Genomic DNA, 17,324 nt, shown 5'->3' with positions numbered 1-17,324 from the left:
GCCTAGTTGTCCTCGCACCAGTTGTGGGTTTCTTGATAGCCTTTCACACTCTAGCAAGAGAGAGCATGATGAATATTATGGGCAGCAGTCCTTCACACATGTTTCCCATTCTGACTCTTCCATCCGCTTTCTATGGAAGCTCCCTTATCTCTGTGAACCTCAACTATAAAATGGGGGTCCCTGGGTCTACTCATAGAGTTATGGTGAGGATTAAGAGAAAATGAAGAAGATCAAGCATTTAACATGCAAGTGCTCGAGCAATGGTAGATATTATTAAGATTTTATGTTTGTGGTGGCGTGCTATGTTTATAGACGGCTTGATGCGGAGTCAGATATACCTGGAGTTTGGCCTCGATGCTTTAGCAAGGCATGTCACCTCTCCGAACATCAGCTTGTCATTTTTAGAAGGGAAATGATAAGTGGAAGGAGCAGGACAGGAGATGCTAGGATAGAAAGCTCGCGGGAGCAGTAGGAAGCCGTGAAGAACACGAAGGGTGAACATCATTGTCACAAATCTGCCCACAGCCCGGCCTGGAAAAGCATGGTGCAGAGGGGTGACAGAGCCCCAAACCCTGGCGAGTTGGGCTTTGGAGTGGGAGGCTGGTTGAGAGGAGCAGGGCCAGCACCCCCTTCCTCATGCGCTATGACTCCTCCCCTGCTGGGCTAACGAGATGCTTCCCTGTCTGTGATCCGAGTTCTGAAGATCTTATCATCAGGAAGAGCTTGTACAGATTTTGATAAACTGTAAGGTTCTTCACGTTTCCTTTAAATATATGTCTCTAGACATTTGTTCCATCAGATAAGCTAAGGTAACAATGCATGTGTGTGTGTGTGTGTGAGAGAGAGAGAGAGAGAGAGAGAGAGAGAGAGAGAGACTGAGAAAGCTATACATGCCAGGGAGTCTGGGCTGTTCTGTCTCAGGATAGCTCCAAGAAAGCCTCTTCACTCCAACCAAAATGTATACACACAGAATTTTGTTTTCCAGGCCCCCCCTTCCATTCACGGAGCTCAGGTAAAGAACCCACAACCGGTGCGTAACCAGCCTCCCAGGAGGTGGGTCTCAGCTCTGTGGATTGTAAAAATCAGGCCAAGGCTAATTAGGAGCCACCTTGCTCGATGCCCAATCATCTATGTGCTCGGCAGACTTCACAGACTCTCCAGGGCTTGTGGCTGCTAGTTAATTACACAGGACTCCAGCTCCAGGACTGTAATTCAGTACCCACTGGGCAAGTGAAACCCTCCGCTTTGCACACGGCCCTAGAGGAAGGATGAGTAAGGTCAAAGCCAACAATTACCCACACTCATTGCCCCCAGGAGCAAAGTGGCTGGCCCAGGTTGGCTGGCAGCCCAGATTAGGGCTTTGGGGATGGGACGAGAGGCTCACATCTGTCCATTTGTCCTTCCTAAGTCCTTTTTCTTCCTACTTTCCTTTCCTTCCTTTCTCCCCCCTTCCCTCCTTCCCTCCTCCCTCCCTCCGTCTCTCCTTTCCTCCCTTTCTTCCTCCCTCCCTCTCTTCCTCCCTTCCCTCCTCCCTTCCTTCCATCAATCCTTCAGCAAACATTCAGGCCCTGCTGTGTACTAGGCTTCAGGTTAACACTCTGGATGAGGTCAGTGAGCCAGACACACGGACTGGTCATCAGGAGCTTGCTTTCCAGCACGGGCAATACATATTTCAATAGCCGTCAGAAAAAAGGAAAGCAAGCGGGATTTCTCTAAAGGCACGCAAGTGCAGGGTGGTGCTTGAATGACCCCGAGAGTGAGTAGCTCCTTAAATTTTGTGCCCTAGCTGCCTGGTCTTGGCCCTTCATTTCTCCCAGTCTAGGTAGACTCTGGGTTCCTCACGGAGTGTTGGGGTCTTCACGCCGCTCAGGCTCACACCCCCGGGGATTCAGGGAGGTGTATTGCAGGGGCTGCTGCAGAGGGGATGTCAGGCCTCACCCCTCCTCTCTTCTATTTAAATGGGGCAGCCACTCTTTTTAAAATCTGTTTTGTCCTATGCATCCCACCCACCTCCTCTCACGTAATGATTTTATCTGGGGTGGGGGTGGTATCGCAGCTAGAACCCGTAGGAAAACCATTGAACACCAGCTTCACCTTCAGGGTTAGTGGACTTGCCCAAGGGAACAGCGGCACTTGGAGATTTCTCAGTTGGAACTCTGGGCCAATGCTCTTCCTTGTTTTTTGCTCTCTCTCTTTTTTGAGTTATTATTTTTATTCTGAACGATCTCAAAAACAGAGAATAGAAAATTAAACGTAGAAACTTCCAGCATGACCAAATATTAACATTAAGTCCTATTATTCATTTCAATGACCTAAAGGAGAAAAGCAGAGTGGAAACCCTTCACGTAAACGTCCCTTATCTCCTGCCTACCCCACCACCAAACCCAGGAACTGATTTCTCAAAGTGTCGACCATGCCCACGCATGTTTTTCTACTTTTACTACATATATATGTATCTATAAAAAAATTATATGGTCTTGTTTTACAAGTTTGTAAACCTCCTATAAAATGGCATCATTCTCCATGTAGCCTTTTACAACTTTTTTTTTTTTTTTGCTTTTTTGGCTTAGCATTTTTAAATTTATGATTTTAACTGCCATATAGCATTCTATTTATTATAAGACGATCTCACCGTTCTATCCTTTTTCTTATTGGCGAGCACTTAGATGTTTCCCCTTTATCGTTATTGCGAACGCTGCTGTAATGGATTGCCACATATGCATGGTTCCTTGTGTGACATGTCCCAGAGTTTCTCTGGGAACAGACTTGCTGAGCGGAAGGTCACAGGCTGACTCTACTTTACTAGATAGTCCCACATTGCTTACCAAAAGTTCATACTCCCGTGTGATCAATGTCCTCAAGGGACCATCTGCCCACGTCCTTGTTAACACTTGATATTGTCAGACTTAAGTTTCATCAGTCTGGCATTTTCTTGGTTACTGGTTTACATTCCCCTCATTAGTACTGAGGCTGAGTGTACCATTGTAAAGATTTTTGGCTGCTTGGGTCTACTCTGTGGTCCAGTGTTCTTGCTAACGTGCTGCGTTCTACGATTGCTCAGTGGGCATCGCACTAACCAATCCGACTTTGGGACCAGTTTGTATCACTTTCATAGTCACACGGCCTGTCTCTGTCTTTCCACATTACTGATTTAAAAAAAAAAATTTTTTTTTTACATTTATTTATTTTTGAGAGACAGAGCAACAGAGCACAAGTGGGGAGGGGCAGAGAGAGAGGGAGATGCAGAATCCGAAGCAGGCTCCAGGCTCCGAGCTGTCAGCACAGAGCCCGACACGGGGCTCAAACTCACGGACTGTGAGATCATGACCTGAGCCGAAGTTGGACGCTCAACCAACTAAGCCACCCAGGCGCCCCACACCTTACTGGTTTTTAATAATTTCCCTGTTCAGAGGACTCAAAGTGATCTTGGGGGATGAGGAAGATGAACACCCTGATACGTCCCCAGGAAGGCCACTCAGGGTCAGTGGGGAGTGGAGGGACAGCCTGGAGCTGTGTCCGAAGTCTTCATGTTCTCTGCCAGCAGTTGCTCAGGCCACGGGGGATTGGTCAAGTTGGCAAAACTCATCCTAGGCTTCTGTGCTTTATACCCTTTGTTGAAAAACTCTTCCTTCCAGTTGAAATTTATTTATAGTAAGGAGTTCTGGATTTGCCCTCTAACACCTCTCAGGAATACCTGAAGAAGGACAGAAGCAGAACTCCTGGAATGAACGTAATTCTAGAATGCCAGGGCTATAAGGGCAATAATGTGGTCTAAACCCTCTCTCAATCCCAAACCCATTTACAGATAGGGAGCCTGAGGCTCCGAGAGGGGAAGGGCCTTGCCTATCATCCCACCCATGGTGCGGATCAGCTGGGTGAGGTGATGCATCGAGGAATAAAACCTCCTGGCCTTTGTAACTCCCATGTGACTATCAAGTGTGGCCATTCGCAGAACCACCCGCTCAGATGAAGCAACCGCTTAGGGCCCCACACGGTGCCACATGCCTCACTTAGGGGTACAAAGAAGGTTTTATGGTGTAATTGGGGAGCTGAGATTCCCAGAGAGATCATTGGCGGGCATCACAGAACCATGTGCTTAGGTGGTGAAATAAACAAGGGTGTCTGTCCCCCCCTCCCTCTCTCCTCTTGCTCTCCATTCCTTCCCTTTTGTGTCCTTCCTCCTCCACCTCTTCCTCTTCCTCTTCCTCCTCCTCCTCCTCCTCCTCCTCCTCCTCCTCCTCCTCCTCTCTCCTCCTCTTGTCTCATTCCCCTCTGTGCACACATCTTACTTTTTCTCTCGTATCTTCTCTCTCCAGGGCAACCAAGTCTTCTTAATTCACTCACTGGTGTCACTCACTCACTAATTCACTTCTCTGCCAGGGCCTCAGTTCCCCCCGAAACACTGAGGAGGTGTCCATAGCTAGATAACTGCTCAGGGCCCTCCCAGTTCTGTTCTGGGTGCTGGTAAAGAGAGAGCTGTTGGGAAGGTGCTTGACTCTATGATTTCTAGAGGGGCAGTCCCCTCAGCTGAAGTCCCAGAAAGGCAGTTTGTATTTAAAAGCATTGGGATTAGGACGCCTGAGTGGCCCAGTCAGTAAAGCATCCGACTTCGGCCCAGGTCATGATCTCATGGTTTGTGGGTTCGAGCCCCGAGTCGGGCTCTGTGCTGACAGCTCAGAGCCTGGAGCCTGCTTCAGTTTCTGTGTCTTCCTCTCTCTCTGCTCCTCCCCTGGTCACACTCTGTCTCTCAAAAATAAATAAATGTTAAAAGTTTTTAAAAAATAAATAAAAGCATTGGGATCAAAGTCACTTTTTTGAGAAAATTGTTCATTGTCTGCAGGCACTTTTTGGCCAGGCTTTTCCTCCAAAGATGTGGGAGGGAATATAGCAGCTCAGGACCTGTAGCCCCTGCGACGAGCTCTGCCAACAGTGGGCTTGCCAGACCTCCAACGCCAAAATCTCAGCGGGGGTGGTGTCCGTGGACTTCTGTTTGAACAGGTCCCTCAGCTAGATGGACCAATCCTCTGACCCTACAGCCCCTTCCCACCTGCCAGGGTTCCACTAATAACTTGGAACTATGGTGCCCTAGTTATTTAACTTGTGGATTACTTCAGGATAAATGCATGGTCCTCTGAAAATAATCAGATCATCCCCAATTAATGTTACAGAGAAAAAAAACAAAGACAAGAGTTGAAGGGTTGTATGGAAGGAGGATCATTAGTCTCCACAGTCATTTCCTGCGTGGTAGAGGGCTGATGACAGAACTTGTTACCCCCTCAGTCAGTGCCTGTGGGGTTACTGACCTACTGTCTTCACACAGCTCAGGTCTGGGAAGCCGAGCATGAGAACCAGGAGGGGTGGTCACGACAACTCAGCCGGGTATGAAAGCCTGGGTGTGCTAGAATTCCTGGACCAGACACAGGTCTGTGTGAGTCTTAGATGAACATTGATTTATGCTTTGATTCCATCCATCTCACTCTCTCTTTCTCTCTGGCTGGGGCAGGCCATTTGACCTCTGTTTCCCTGCCAGTAAAATGGGGATAATAACATACCCTTCTAAGGCTGCCTCTTACAAATAATTGCCCAGTTTTTGCAGGGCACTTTGAAGAAAATTGCTGTGAAGATGTTCTGCTGGCCTTGGAATTTTCCTTGGTGCAAATATCAAACAGACAAGGATGGCCAATGTTCTGATTCTGGCACTCTCAGCCGAACCATTTTCCCCAATTCAGTTGGGAAGAGAAGAAGATGGGGGGAGGGGCTGTGATCACAGCCTGGGCCTGCCTGGAATATTAAAGACACAACCCTGCCTTTGATGCTTGCCTGCAACGCTTGTTAATTTTAAAAGGAAGCGAGCAGAGGCGGGAAGTTTCTGCCTGGCAGAAGAAAACAGGCCGAGGCCAAAGAGGATTAGTGTCAACTCAATTTGGATCTAGTGTGGCTTTGAAGTCCTTGGCCTGGTGCTGGACAGAGTTGAAGGACAACTCCTAGATGTCAGCTGGGTGGGAGGCAGAGGGCTGGGGAAAGTGGAGACCTGTGGCCCCTCAGTTCCCAGCTCAGCCAGGAGCAGACAGCCTTCTTCTCAATTTGGGAAATATGTTGGAGTCAACAATCTCTTAGGCTGGTGAATTTTTGGGGAAGCTCCAAATAGGGGTCTCAAACTTAAGTGCCTGCAGGGGCTAGGCAGTTAACTCCTAAGAGCAAAGTAAGCTCATTGTATGCCATAGGGAGTGGTGGGGACTGTGGCAAACACAATAAGTTTCAATCAAATATTGGGATTTGCAAATTAGGGTCAAATTTTGTTAGCTCTCTTATAGGAGATTTTATAGGAGAAATTTATTGCATTTTATAGAAGTTGAAAATTTGAATTGTGTGTGAACTATTCCAATTTTTTTATTTTTGTAAATATTTATTTTGAGAGAGAGAGAGGGAGCGAGTGAGGGGTGGGGGAGGGGCCGAGAGAGAGGGAGACAGAGAATCCCAAGCAAACTCTGTACAATTAGTGCAGAGCCCGACTTGGGGCTCGAACTCACAAGCTGTGAGATCATGACCTGAGTCGAAATCAAGAGTTGTGCAGTTAACTGACTGAGCCATCCACGCACCCAGAACTATTCCAATTTTTAAACATTGGCCAAAGTTGTTTATTATTTTAAAACACCCCCATAGGCCAGAGAAGCCCACGGGGCCCTGTTTTGTGACCTCTGTCTTGGAATTCTAAAACTTTCGGGGTGAAAAATCACTTAAAATTCATGGAGGCCTTCCTTTGGTTACTATTTTTTAGAGACTTCAGACCAGTCCTTGGTTGAGGGCATCAGAATCATCCAGTAAGAGCTCTTCAAAAACACAAATTTTGGGGGATTCTGGTTCAGTAAGCGCGGAGTGGGAGCTGGGGAGGGTCTCATATTTTTTGTAAAATTTTTTTAATGTTTATTTATTTTTGAGAGAGAAAGAGAGTGAGTGGGAGCGGGGCAGAGAGAGAGGGAGACACAGAATCCAAATCAGCTCCAAGCTCTGAACCGTCAGCACAGACCCCAACGTGGGGCTCAAACGCACACACCGTGAGATCATGACCTGAGCCGAAGTCGGACGCTTAACCGACTGAGCCACCCAGGCACCCCATATTTTTTTTAACTCCTCAGATGATTCTGATGTGCAGAATCAGAAGTGGTTGGGGAAATGGTGACCTCATCAGTTCCTCTGAATAATTTTTAATCTTTTTTGAGTCATAAACCCTTTTGAGAAACTAAAGAAACTTAACACTTTCCATAAGAAAAACAAAAGATACAGAAAAAATGTTGCCTACAATATCAGGGGGTCTGAGAACTCTCCCACCCACAGCCACCAAGATAAGAACATTACTTGATGCTGGCTGGAATCCCATCTACAAGAGTCATAAAAATGGCTTCCAGGGTCTCACCTGTACTCTTTCAGTGACAGGAAGCTCATTACCTTAGGCAGTAGTCTATTCCCTTTTGGGGAGCATTATTAGTAAAGTTTTATGGGTTTTTTTTCTTTAGGGTTTTTTTGTTTGTTTTTGTGATGAGCAAAAATCTCCTGCCTTTTTCCACTTCTCCAGCCCCCAGCGACCCTCAAGTGCCACGTTTGTCCTCTGGCCAATCTCTCTTGTTTTCCTGGGATATGGAGGGGAGAGATGCTGCAGGAGGCCGGGAGAAGCTGGGGGATGGCCAACGATGAGGAGCTGTTCCCTCTTGGGATCTGAGATGCTGGGAACGGATTCTTGACCAGAAGCTGGCGATACCTGTTCACGCCACCTCATCCCTTTACCACCCCCCCCCCCGCCACGGAGGACCCCTCCATTCATCCAATATGAGATGCCAAACCTATTCAGCCTCACCATCCTCACCCTGTAAATTTCCCTGTGGCCGACCCCCTTTCAGTGGCTGACTCCCAGCCTGGAAGGTTAACCTTTTTAACACGAGTTAGGTACAGCTTGGAGATACCAGATACACCAAACGAATGACCGTTTGAATCTGTTTTGCCCAGCACTCTTGCTTTGGCCAGGATCTGCTGGGCACCTGGGGGAGAGGCATGCAATATGGCATCTTATAATATTGGATATCTGCAATATTCATGCTGTCATTTATTCATTCGACATCACTAAACACTGACCACATGGTTGTAAATGGGCCTCCAACCCAGCCTCTGACCTGTCCCCTAGCAATCGGATGCTTCCTTAAACCTGTTTTTATTCTTGACTCATCCTGTGTCTTGGGTAGAAGACATCATAAGGTCCTTTGCATAAAGTAGGATGAGGGAGGTGGCTTGTCTTTGCCTTAAACTCTTGAACTTCAAGGGAGGCTCTCCTTTTCGTGATTGTTGAGATTGGTGTCCATCATCCCCCCTCTCTGCATCCACTTTGGAACTTGCTGATTTGATTGAAGCCAAGCCTCCTTTTCTGCATCTGGAAGAAGCCTCACTTTGTACTGTCATTTTCGGGTCTTCTTTGGTTGCTTTAGTCATCCGTCCTTGCCTGACACATGTATCCAGGTATAAATACTTTTAAAACCCCCCTGAAGTGTTCTCGCTCACTTTTTATCCCAGGGCTTCTGGAAAAGGGAGCACATGTGCCTGCCCCTGGCAGGATGACTGGCTACTTATCATTGGATGGACATCCACTGGGCCTGCCAGGGTCCCATTCATGCATTCATGCACACGTTCATGCCAGAAACATTTACCAAGTTCCCAAGGTTTGTCTGGTTCTGGGCTGCATGCTGCAGAGGCAGCAGTCAATAACACTGAGTTTTTGTTGCCCTCCAGGAGTTTGTATTTTAATAGGGGAGACAGAAGACAAGCAAGTAAGCACAGTCATGAATAAATACAAGTTGTGATGCGGCCTGGGAGATAGCTATAGATACATTAAGGGGAACCCAATTCAGATAGAGGAAGCCACCCTTCAACTGAGAGTTGTGGGGGAAGAGTGTTCCAGGCAGACAGAACAGCATATGTAAGGGTCCTGTGGCTGGAAAGAGTTTGGCTTTTACAAGAAACCCAGAGAAGGCCAGTGCAGCCAGAGGTAGTAACTAAGGTGGAAGAGGCAGTACAAGAGCTTTGATTCAATTGCCAAGAGGGCTCAGCGGGTTTCATGAATGAGTGAAGGAAGCCAGGTCGGAGACAAGAGGGGGCACTGGGGTCTGTGGCAAATTGGTGAACATGTGCCCTGTGCAAAGGAGGTAGCTGCTGCCCAGCTCCAGCTAGCCTTAGACCTAGTGGAGATGGAATCTGTGGGTCCAGTGTTTCCAGACCTTTTGATGTTTCAAGAGAATCCTCAAATTTCAATTTTGCTATAAAAATCTTCTGTTAAAAAAAAAACAAAACCCTAAGACAATCACAACACATGTTTGAGGGCCGCATGTGGCCTGCCTGGGCTGCCTCAACTCCTGAGCTGGGTAAATGCACAGTAGAGAATTAAAGAATTGTAGAGCAGTGAGGGTCCCCTCACCCATATAGGTAAACCGAGGCCCAAAGTACCCTCAGCTTCCAGCTCTTCCTCTATTGGGTAGTTTCCTGAGAACGGGAACAACCTTTCAGGCTGATTTCCTCTTTGGGCCCCGGGCAAGGACTTAACTTTGGGGCTCAGTTTCCTAACTTGCAAACAGGAACATCTAGGCCCAGTGTGGCGGCTGCCTGGGGCCATAGTGTGTGGGGTAATTAGGGTTTGAAAACCACTTTGAAGCTTCTAAGAGGAAGTACCCAGCAAAGTTCAGAAGGGGATTTCAAAGGGCTTGTTCCTTCAAGTGCCATAGACGTGTGTGTCCCAACCTCTCCTCATCTCCAGGGGGCTTTACCCAGGCGGGAAGCGAGTAGGTGGCTGCCCTTTGCTGTGGGACTCCAGAAAGCCCGTCGGTACATCCACGTCTCCCTTCCAACCTATCTTTTCCTTCCCCAATATTTTCCCCTCTTCTTCTTTGCCAAAATATTCCACAAGCCCCTTCCAGGTGCCAGTCACAGTGAGTCACAGTGCCAGCTCTAGGAATGCATCCTGGTGGCTCTAGCAGCCAGCAATGAAAACAGGGTGTCCGAAACTACAGACAGAACCTGCAGAGAGAGGGTCGTAGGAGCAAATAACCCACTCAGGGGTTCGGACCCCTGCACATTCTACATAAGTGAATGTTTCAGCTGAAACCTGAATGTTGAGCAGGAGTCAGCCAGAGTGGAGAGGAGAGGGTGGGAGAGAGTCTAGGTCGAAAGGGCTTCCACCATCAGGGGCTGGGGGAGGGATAAGGGAACCCTGAGCATTCACACACTGAGAGATGCTCACTGGCACGGTCTTGGAGCTGTCGGGGAGCAAGAGCTCCTGTCCCCTCAAGGGTCCTTGTAGCTGGACTAAGAATCAAATCGACTTGGGACAGATGAATAGGAGGAAATTAAATTTAATGACGTACAGATGGGGAATCCATACACACATGGGAATTCCCAAAACGGTCAGGCAAAATGAGGTACGTTTGTCATCCTGAACTGAAGAGATGTGGGTAGGGGCCTGGGACTTCAGGGCAAAGGAGTGCGCTTCAAAGGGCGATAAGAAGAAAAGCAGATGTTCGGTTATTAGATGTTGCCCCTGCCATACAGATGGGTGACTCAGATAAAATTTATCTCTGGTAGTAACCCTTGGTCTGGAAAACACCCCCAATTTAGATTTTTCTGGGTAGTTAAAGGAGGGGCAAAAGTTTCTATTGAGCCCATAGGGTCTTGATTGCCTTCAGCTCGAAATAATCTTCATGCCAACGTGGCCCATCTTGGGATGGCCTGCCCTCGTGCCCCTGCCCCCGCCGACACCCCACAGTCCAAGGTTGAGTGGTAGATTGGAGACAAGGAGGTGGACAGAGGCCTGCTCACATGGGGCCTTAGCAGCGAGGGCGAGGATTTACTTTTTTATTTCTTTTACTTTTTAATTGTTTACCTTGAAGGTAATAGCATAATAAGAAGTTTCTGAATTTCAACTCAAAATGAAGTATTAGGATTTGATTGCATTTTTTTTTTTTTTTTTTTTTTAGAACTCAGTGGTTATTTCCTTGGGTTGATCTCCTCTAAGAAAAAGCCTGGCAAATGAATCCCTTCTCATTCTGTTCTTCTGTGATCTCCAAATCCCCTTTCTGCACATTTTTTGTGTCCCAAGACACCAGCACCTTCCTTGAACAATAGGTACTATTGTAAATCCATAATTGTAGGGAGAACACTAGCCCCGAGAGGTCATCTGCTAAGGTGATCCAGCCAGAAAGGGGTAGAGTGGGGAATCTGAACATCAGTCCATTTGCTTCCAAAGCTGGGGCTCTGTCTACAAGAAGGGCGTGATCAAGATAATGACTGACAACCTGGCCATGTTCCCCCTCAGCCAGGTCCTGAGGTAGAAAAAGCCCCTATCTGTGGATATCTTGCAAGTGATGGAGGGAAAAAAAAAAAAAAAATCCCACCTCTAACATCAATCTCTGCATGGAGGAGGTTCAAGGGAAAGCTTAGAGGGCAGAAGCTGTGTTCTGCCTGTGTTTGAATACTAATGAGGCAGGGACGCCAGTGGCTAATTAACGAGGGCCTGACCTCCAGGGTTCCTAGGATGCCAGCTTTTGTTCAAGTCTTTTTTCCTTCAGAGAACACTGAGCTGGCTCCTGGACCGGATGCACCACAAAAGGGCCTTTCAGGACTTCCTTTGAATGAAGTGTTCTGTTCCCACCACAGCTTTTCAAAGACTGGGGGAGAAAACAGAAACTCAGAGAGACTAAGAAGTTCTGTTCTTTGAGGATGGGCAGGGGGCACGCTGCAAACTCTGAGATCAGGCCTTCATGGGCCAGGCACCAGGGGCTGGCTGGTCAGAGAGCCCGGGGCTGCCCAACCCTGAGCTGAGTCACGTTCCCAGCTCCCATGGTAAATTATCGCCCTTGGTTTACAGCTAGTAAACACAAAAGGAGACTGGAGTCCCTGGGATGGCTGTGGTCTAGATGCACCAGGAGATACAGATCCTCTTCTTTTCAGTCCCCAGAGGGGTCCAAAGAGGGCTCAGCCTGGGATTAATGCCATGGGTATCTCTGTGGGAGGGTTAGGTCTGTGGTAGAAAATTTAAATCATTCATATACTTGCAGGGAGGGATGACAGAATAATACAAATGGCATTTAGAGAAAATGATAAGATACCATCTATGCTTGTCATAATAGAAATGCAAATTGGAACTACAACCAGATATCATTAAAAAAAAAAAAAATCTATCTGATTGGCAGAGATCCAAAAATGTGAAGCGTGCGGTGTGCGGAGGCAGTGGAGAACCAGATGTGCGCATCCTGCGGGCCAACCACGACAGCATCCAAAATGCAGGGGCGCCTGGGTGGCTCAGTCGGTTGGGCGGCCGACTTCGGCTCAGGTCATGATCTTGCAGTCCGTAAGTTCGAGCCCCGCATCAGGCTCTGTGCGGACAGCTCGGAGCCCCGAGCCTGTTTCAGATTCTGTGTCTCCTTCTCTCTGACCCTCACCCATTCATGCTCTGTCTCTCTCTGTCTCAAACATAAATAAAAACGTTAAAAAAAAAATTTCAAAATGTGAAAGCATACGTGCTTCCAGGAAGCACCTCCACTTGTAGGAGATTATCCTATGTATTTATTTACACACTGTGCACAAAGAGTGGGTGCAATTCATTGTAATTTTGCTTATAAAAGATTGGAAAAGGACTAAACTGTCCATGACAATGGGGATTGGTTCAAAGAATCATGACACAGCAGTGCAATGAAATTCTAGGCAGCCCTTAAAAATATGTCTTCATATAGAGGGATCATGAAGATACATAGTGTTATCTGAGGAAAGGCAAGGTACAGAATGGTGTGCACATCAAGACACGAGATGCCACCATTTGTGGGGAGAAAGCAAGGAGAGGCTACCTAGACAGTCCACGTTCGCGTACGGACAGAATACAGCTGCAAGGAGACGCAAGAAACATGTAATGGTGGTGGTTACCTCTGCGAGGGGTGCTGGGGAGCTGAGGAGGCAGACTTATGCTGGAATAGGCATTTATAGCATTTGAATTGCTTTTACCAAAGGGGAGTCTGGCTGGCTCTGTTGGTAGAACATACATGGCCTCTTGATCCCAGGGTTGTAAGTTTGAGCCCCACGTTAGGTGTAGAGATTACTTAAACAACAACAACGGAAAGAACTAGGCTGAATTACTTTTACCATATCACTTTTTCAAAAGGAAAGGAAGGAAGGAGGGAGGGAGGGAGGGAGGGAAGGAAGGAAGAAAGGGAGCAGGGGGACAGAGGGAAGGGCAGAGGGACGGAGGGAGAGAAGAGGGAGAGGGAGGGAGGAAGGAAAGAAGAAAACGAGGGAAGTATAGATGGGCAAAAAGAAAAAATACTCAATGGCAATCCCGCCACACTAATAAGCACTGATAAGATTTCGGCTTATATCTTTCTATTGTTTTTGAATTAATTTCACAGTTAAGGAAAACTTACAAGATTAGTATAAAGAACTCTCATATATCTTTTACCCAGATGTGCATTTTGTCACATTTATCATTCTCTCTCTATGTACGTATATATATATATACATATTAATGTATATACATATATATATATGTTAATATATATGTATATATAATACATATATACGTATTAATATATATGTGTATTAACCATTTGAGAGTAAGTTGAGCCTTTACTGCTAAATATTTCATTATGTATTTCTGGAAAACAAAGATATTAATTTATACAGCCATATTATAATCAACAAAATCTGGAAATTTAATGTTGACACAGTACCATTATCTAGTCTGCACGTCTTAACTTAAATTTTGCCAATTGTCTCACCAACATCGTTGACTGCAATTTTTTCTTCTGCTCCAGGATCCGATCCAGGACCACACAGTTACATTTAGTCGCCATGGGTTTCTATTCTCCTTCTGTCTAAAATAGGTCCTCTGCCTCTTTTTCTTTCATGACCTTGACATTTTGGAGGGGTACAGGCCGGGCCACTCAAGGTTTGCCTGACACGTCCTTAGGAGTAGATTCGGGTTTGGCAGTTTGGGCAGCAACACCACGGAAGTGATCCCGGGTCCTCAGTGCATCCCGTTAGGAGGTCTGTGATGTCAGTGTGTTCCCTTATTGGTGTCACACGTAGGGTTTTAGAACATAGAAATTAAATTACATCCAACAAGCTACTCTGTAACCTTTCTCCTTCCCCAGCGATATGCTCTGATCATCTTTATTTAAAACTTTCAGCTTTATTTCTTTTTGAAGAGACAATACAGTTGGATGGTTCAAAATTCAAAGGAAGCACAAGGGTGTGCGGTGAAAAGTCTGTCTCCCTCCCCTGAGCCAGCCCTGCAGTTCTCTCTGAGGCAACAACTTTTCCCTGGTTTTTGTGTCTCCTTCTGCTGATACTTTATATAAGCATCTGGCGAGAGAGGCCAGTGTGTGGTGACCATCGATTGAGCAGCATGCGGGATGCCCCCATTCACATCATTGTTTTAGGAGGGTGGCCAGAGGCCTGCAGCTTCCCAGGACCTCTTAAGAGACTCCTTTTGATCCTTCTAGAAACAGTGAGGTTTCTCCTGGAGCCCAGCCTGGCTGATGAGTTCAACCTCCTCCCTCTTGGCTCCTCTGCCCCAGGAATTCCTGCCTTGCTGAGACATTGTCCCCCCATAATCCTCACCCCAAACCGCCCTGTCCTGCCTCACTGACTGCCATCTGTGGGAACGGGCCCTTTACATGCACTGTGTCATCTTCAAAGTGCTTTTGGCTTGTTAATTGGCCACAATTCACATTAGGCTGACTAAAGATCCCACACGTTCCCAACACAGGAGGGCTGATGTCACCGGCCTTGGGAACACCTTGTTGGCACCTCACCGCAGAGAGGCTGCTGGCTCTGAGTTATAGCTGATCCTGGGAGAGGATTCCTGGCTTCACCACTTTAATGCATCTCTGGGACCCTCAGTTTTTTGGGTCTGTGAAATGGGGTCGGTGATAGGGTCATCAGGAGGACTCAACATAGGAAGTGGCCGGTGTGGGATGGCTGGTCCATTACTGTTGGTTCCCTTTACTCTCAGATGTCCCGTCCTCTACAAGATATTTCTCGTCATCTTTCCTCCACCATCCAGAGCATTCGATTTGTTCCTCTTTTAACACTGATCAGTTCTTGGCCTTGTATTAGGGTAATTCTGCCCCTGCTGCAGCCGTGAACTCATTGAGCATGGGGCTTATGTCTAAGGCATCATTATACCTCTCTCAGTAGGAAGCCCGGGGCTGGCATGAAATTCTGTAAATGTTTGCATGCCCAAGAGGCAGCATCAGGACTGTACAAGAGCAAGGGCCCTAGAGCCCCACTCTGGGTGCAGCCCCGGTTCCATCACTAATTAGCTATGGGATCTTAGGCGAGTTACTTACCTCTTCATGCCCGGCAGTACTGACCTGTAAAACGGGACTAATTAATAATAGCACGTACATCATAAGGTTGTTCTGAGGATTAAGTAAGTTAATGTGCAAAGAACAGTAGCCGCCACATGGTAAGAGCTTTATAGCTGTCGGCTATTATTATACCAGCATCTAGCAAGGGACCTTTCTCCTGGTGTGGCCTCCATAAACGTTTGTGAAGCCGAACTGACGAGATCGTATCCCCACCCTGTCCTCACAAATACACACACTTGGCGGGTTTCTGAAATTCTACCATTCTTTTTAATTTTTTAATTTTTTAAATGTTTATTTTTGAGAGACAGAGAGACAGAGCATGGGCGGGGGAGGGGCAGAGAGAGAGGGAGACACTGAATCCGAAGCAGGCTCCAGGCTCTGAGCTGTCAGCACAGAGCCCGACGCGGGGCTCGAACTCACAGACCGTGAGATCACGACCTGAGCTGAAGCTGGATGCTTAACCGACTGAGCCATCCAGGCGCCCCTTATGTTTTAATTTTTAAAAAATTTAAAAAATATTTATTTTTGAGAGAGAGGGCGAGACAGAGTGTGGGGGGGGAGGGGCAGAGAGAGAGGGAGACACAGAAGAACAAGGATGCTCCCCAAAGCATATTGTTAAGTGCAAAAAGCAAAATATAAAGCCATGTGTCTAGTATGCCACCCTTTATGGAGTGAACAGAAGCTAGGGAGAAGGGTTCAGGAGGAGAGCACCTACCTGTGTAACTCCAGTCTTCAGAAGGAGAGTCAGAACCTGGTCTTAGGAGGGTCTCCAAGGAGGGGGTTGCATGGCAAGGACTGGGGCGGGAGGGGGACTTCCTTTTCGTTGCGTACTCTTTAAAAATACACTCTTCTGGGGGGCGCCTGGGTGGCTCAGTCGGTTAAGCGTCCGACTTCGGCTCAGGTCATGATCTCGCGGTCCGTGAGTTCGAGCCCCGCGTCGGGCTCTGTGCTGACTGCTCAGAGCCTGGAGCCTGTTTCAGATTCTGTGTCTCCCTCTCTCTCTGACCCTCCCCCGTTCATGCTCTGTCTCTCTCTGTCTCAGAAATGAATAAATGTTAAAAAAAAAAATTAAAAAAAAATACACTCTTCTGTACTGTGACAAAATACACATAACTTAAATGTTACCTTTTTAACCATTTTAAAATATCCAATTCGGTAGCATTAGGCACATTCACGGGGTCAACTGTCACCACCGTCTGTGTCCAGGACTTTTTCCTCACCCTGTTAAACAATAAGTCCCCACTCCGCCTCCTCCGCCCCCTCCCCCTGGAACCTCTGTCTCGATATATTTGCCTATTCGTGTATCCCATGTGAATGGAATCATACAATAGTTGTCCTTTTGTGTCTGCCTCATTTCACTTGGCTTAACACCTTCGAGTCTCCTCCACGTGGAAGCATGGATGCGGTACTTTTTATGGCTGAATACTACTCCACGATAGGAATTTTGCCGATTTATCCATTCGTCTACTGGTAGCTACTGGGACTGTTTGGCTGTTGTGAATAATGCTGTCTGAACACTGGCGTACAGGTAGCTGTTTGAGTGCCTGTTTTCAGCTCCTTTGGGTATAATCCCCAGAAGTGGAATTTCTGGAGCATATTGTGGTTCTCCTTTTAATTTTTTGAGGAATCATCATACGGCTTTCCACAGCGGCTGCACCCTGTTTTGCAGTCCCACCGACAGCGCACGAAGGTTCCGATTTCTCCACATCCTCGTGTTTGTGCTTTTGTATCTTTTAATTGGATACGATATCAAAGTATTACCTATTAAATAACAAAATCTTTCAAGAAGCCATTGTTCTAAAGAGGTTGGGGTGCACGAGTGGAAGCACAAGACAGCAATGATGTCACAGGCAGCAGCCTTGTATTCAGCAGGCACGTGCGCACTGAGAATCCACATCATCCAATTGGACTGTCGATTCTGCATTATAA

The sequence above is a fragment of the Panthera tigris genome, chromosome E2 (genome assembly GCF_018350195.1).
Source record: "Panthera tigris isolate Pti1 chromosome E2, P.tigris_Pti1_mat1.1, whole genome shotgun sequence".
Lineage (NCBI taxonomy): Eukaryota > Metazoa > Chordata > Mammalia > Carnivora > Felidae > Panthera > Panthera tigris.
This window is presented reverse-complemented; position numbering follows the sequence as displayed.